We start from the raw sequence: 5,219 nt of genomic DNA on the forward strand, positions 1-5,219 counted from the left end.
CACACACACACACACACACACACACACACACACACACACACACACACACACACACACACACACACACACACACACACACACACACACACACACACACACACACACACACCACACACACACACACACACACACACACACACACACACACACTCTCTCTCTCTCTCTCTCTCTCTCTCTCAGGGAGACTGACACTCCATCTGAATGATATATGAACTACCTGCTATGTCGTCACTATGTGTCACACACACACACACACACACACACACACACACACACACACACACACACACACACACACACACACACACACACACACACACACACACACACACACACACACACACACACACACACACACACACACACACACACACACACACACACACACACACACACACACACACACAACCTGAGCTCCATCACAAGGTCACAGTATACAAACACGCATGCACGCTTTCACAGACAAACACTACGCTAGATAAATTATATCTATTGTAGCTGACGAACATTTCATAGAAGATAATGAGTGACCTCACTGTGACCTCACTCTGACCTCACTGTGACCTCACTGAACCGCGTGTTTCATAGTGACCAGAGTGTAGAGTAGGAGAGTAGCGACACACTTTGTTCTCACCGCAAAGCAGGTGCCTTATGGGCTATAGTTCCACACATTGGAACTATCCCATTGAGACAAAGCGGGGTGCCTATGGGCTATAGTTCCACACATTGGAACTATCCCATTGAGACAAAGCGGGGTGCCTATGGGCTATAGTTCCATACATTGGAACTATCCCATTGAGACAAAGCGGGGTGCTATGGGCTATAGTTCCAAACATTGGAACTATCCCATTGAGACAAAGCGGGGTGCCTATGGGCTATAGTTCCATACATTGGAACTATCCCATTGAGACAAAGCGGGGTGCCTATGGGCTATAGTTCCATACATTGGAACTATCCCATTGAGACAACGCGGGGTGCCTATGGGCTATAGTTCCACACATTGGAACTATCCCATTGAGACAAAGCGGGGTGCCTATGGGCTATAGTTCCACACATTGGAACTATCCCATTGAGACAAAGCGGGGTGCCTATGGGCTATAGTTCCACACATTGGAACTATCCCATTGAGACAAAGCAGGGTGCTATGGGCTATAGTTCCACACATTGGAACTATCCCATTGAGACAAAGCGGGGTGCCTGTGGGCTATAGTTCCACACATTGGAACTATCCCATTGAGACAAAGCGGGGTGCCTATGGGCTATAGTTCCACACATTGGAACTATCCCATTGAGACAAAGCGGGGTGATATGGGCTATAGTTCCAAACATTGGAACTATCCCATTGAGACAAAGCGGGGTGCCTTATGGGCTATAGTTCCAAACATTGGAACTATCCCATTGAGACAAAGCGGGGTGCCTACGGGCTATAGTTCCACACATTGAAACTATCCCATTGAGACAAAGCGGGGTGCTATGGGCTATAGTTCCAAACATTGGAACTATCCCATTGAGACAAAGTGGGGTGCCTTATGGGCTATAGTTCCAAACATTGGAACTATCCCATTGAGACAAAGCGGGGTGCCTTATGGGCTATAGTTCCAAACATTGGAACTATCCCATTGCAGTGATGTAAATAGGGTGCGTTTTGCGTCCCAAAACGCACTTTATAGTTATGGGACGCATTAAACCAAACACCTCTGCATCCATAGGACGCAACTTTATCCTGGCTCTACTGAAGACTATGGCACTCTCTCGGTCACACACTGTTCTACGTGGAAGTCTAGCACTCTTTTGGTCACACACTGTTCTACGTGGAAGTCTAGCACTCTTTCGGTCACACACTGTTCTACGTGGAAGTCTAGCACTCTTTCGGTCACACACTGTTCCCCCCCCCCCCCCCCCACACACACACACACACACACACACACACACACACACACACAGAGAGAGAGAGAGAGAGAGACACGACATGATGAGCCCTCGATCGTCTTAAACGTATTTCTTGGACCACTCTGGAATAATATTGATCGTTATACATATACAGGTCTGCTAGTAGGCTACTAACCTTTTCATCTCAAATTGACCGGCCAAAATAAACCCACGACCGATTTTAGTGTGTTGCTCCGCTAGCTTGTCACAACATGCTTTGAGCTCGGTGGATCCCCTATATACTCTATGCGGTGGATGCGCTTTCAACGCAAATATGAATCAGCTGGTTAACGAGCCTCGTTGACCCTGACCCTGGTCCCTGACTTGACTTGGCAATCAACGGCACTATTAATGGCAGCTGTATAAACGCTTCTCTTTTGTCTCTTGTCTTGTGTGTACGAGTGTGTACTGTGTAGGGCAGGCCATTCTTCCCTGTAGACAGGGACTCAAGTGACTTCTAAGTTCCAATTTTCCAAAGAAATTATTTTACATCCACAATGGCAAGCCTATTTGCATTTTGGCTAAGTACAATAATTGCAACTGCAAACAACTTTTGATTGGTATATTAAGCTATGTTAAATCCACTGTTGCCCACTATTAGTATTTCTTACTGAGTTGTGCTTGCTAATACTACTAGCCTACATAAAAACATATACTGTATAGGCTTATTTGATATTTTTATATATATATTTTTTTAATACAAAATAAAAAATGTTTTATTATTATTTTTGAGTGGTGCAACCACTCCCTTACGGAGCTATGTGTGTGTCTGGGTGTCTGGGTATGAGCACAAAAAAAACATGGTTGTTTTTCACCATCTGTGCGCAACCTAACGCACACACAAACACACACGCACGTATTAACTGTATATATGATGCTTTCGGGGGGTGCCAATACATTACAGTGACAGTACAGTACAGTAGAGGGTACAGTAGAGGGACCGCCACACGGTAACTCTGTCATTTCTCAACCGTTTCGGATGCGGCGCGGCACGCCGGAACCGGCCCGGCCCCTTGGGCGCATTCCTGGGGGTCTGGAACCCCCCCCCCCCCCCCCCCCCCGCGAACCCCCTCACGGAGTTGCACCACTCACTTCACACAGGTGTGATTTTTTTTGGGACCCATAAGATTTTTTTGGGACTCATTCAAATGACCACCTGTGCATCCCGGGACCCATTACATTGAAAACCTATTTACATCACTGCCATTGAGACAAAGCGGGGTGCCTTATGGGCTATAGTTCCAAACATTGGAACTATCCCATTGAGACAAAGCGGGGTGCCTTATGGGCTATAGTTCCAAACATTGGAACTATCCCATTGAGACAAAGCGGGGTGCCTTATGGGCTATAGTTCCACACATTGGAACTATCCCATTGAGACAAAGCGGGGTGCCTTATGGGCTATAGTTCCACACATTGGAACTATCCCATTGAGACAAAGCGGGGTGCCTTATGGGCTATAGTTCCACACATTGGAACTATCCCATTGAGACAAAGCGGGGTGCCTATGGGCTATAGTTCCACACATTGGAACTATCCCATTGAGACAAAGCGGGGTGCCTTATGGGCTATAGTTCCACACATTGGAACTATCCCATTGAGACAAAGCGGGGTGCCTATGGGCTATAGTTCCAAACATTGGAACTATCCCATTGAGACAAAGCGGGGTGCTATGGGCTATAGTTCCACACATTGGAACTATCCCATTGAGACAAAGCGGGGTGCCTTATGGGCTAGTTCCACACATTGGAACTATCCCATTGAGACAAAGCGGGGTGCCTGTGGGCTATAGTTCCAAACATTGGAACTATCCCATTGAGACAAAGCGGGGTGCTATGGGCTATAGTTCCAAACATTGGAACTATCCCATTGAGACAAAGCGGGGTGCTATGGGCTATAGTTCCAAACATTGGAACTATCCCATTGAGATAGAATGAGCACTTCCGCATTCCATTGTTACAATGGGAGTCAACGCTAGTGTCGCCCCTCTCTTACTCTGATAGTGACCTCACTGGACCGCGTGTTTCATAGTGACCTCACTGTGTAACAATCGCCCTGTCATTCAAGGAAAATCATTAACTAAGGAAAATAAAACGGGATCGTAGGGTATAGTTAAAGTTATTTATATAGAGAAGCAGTATCAGCAGTTGTCAAAACAAACGGTTTACAGATAAACCAATGCACCAATGTGCGTCTGTCCCTGTCGTTCTCCCTATAACATACAAGAATCACACAGGCAGACAAACTGAAAGCAACAAACAATATTCTCATTCAAAACCCCTCCCGCCCCAACCAAGTCCCGACGCTCGCCGTAGCGTCTCCTCGTTCCCAACAAACAAACAATAAACAACCCGAAGTCGAGTGCGCACCAACCGCGCTAAGTAATGAGTAAATAGATAAATAAATAAATAAAGTCCGCGCTCGTCCTCTTCCTTAATGAAGCGCGCGCCCGCGGCCGTTCACATTAGTTCCTTACTGTTCCTAGACGTCCCAAGAAACATCAAATATCCGCTCTGCACGGTCCAACGAAAAAACGCGATGGGGTACCCCTAATTAAATGTTTGTAATCCAAATGGTCAGTTTGGACAGATCTCACCGTTAGTGCTGGCAACGGATAATCCAAACGATGACCGATTCACCACACGGCAGCAACCTGCATGTCACTTCTCCCGATGGCCTCGACGGTCCTTCTATTAGGCTGCAGATACTACGTTAAACTTTAATCCTGACTTAAACTGTATCTGGCGCCCGGCGCTCCTCTCTCCTGTGTAGGCCTACACCTCTGTTTTGCCGTTTTTTCCCCCTGTGTCACTTCCTCCATTTGTAACCTTGTGTGGGTGGCGACATCAGTCTCTGACAGCTGTCACTCACCCCTGAACCAGGCCCATTACCAATCATGTGAATAGGAAAGGATACATAATTGACCACATGTTACATTTCTTTATAATAAGCATAACATGCATAAGGAAAAACAAAGTCGAAAAAACATTACAATGTGCCATTGTCACAGTCCCCCCCCCCCAAGCTGGAAGCTGTTTTTCAAGTCCTACCAAAGTAGGGTTTGAGGTTGACCACATTGATTGTGTCCACTTTGTCACTCTCTTTCCATTTTACACAGTAATTTATCGGACCGGTTTGACTCGTCACAACAGCTGGACCTGACCATTTAGGCGCTAGCTTTGACGAGAATGCGTCTGATGCTTTTGAGAGTGGATGCGCTCTCACCCAGACCAAATCACCCGGCTGGAACTGTACATTTTTCCGCCGGGCATTATAATATCTGGCTTGTC

This window comes from Electrona antarctica (genome assembly GCF_951216825.1).
Source record: "Electrona antarctica genome assembly, contig: scaffold_58, whole genome shotgun sequence".
NCBI lineage: Eukaryota > Metazoa > Chordata > Actinopteri > Myctophiformes > Myctophidae > Electrona > Electrona antarctica.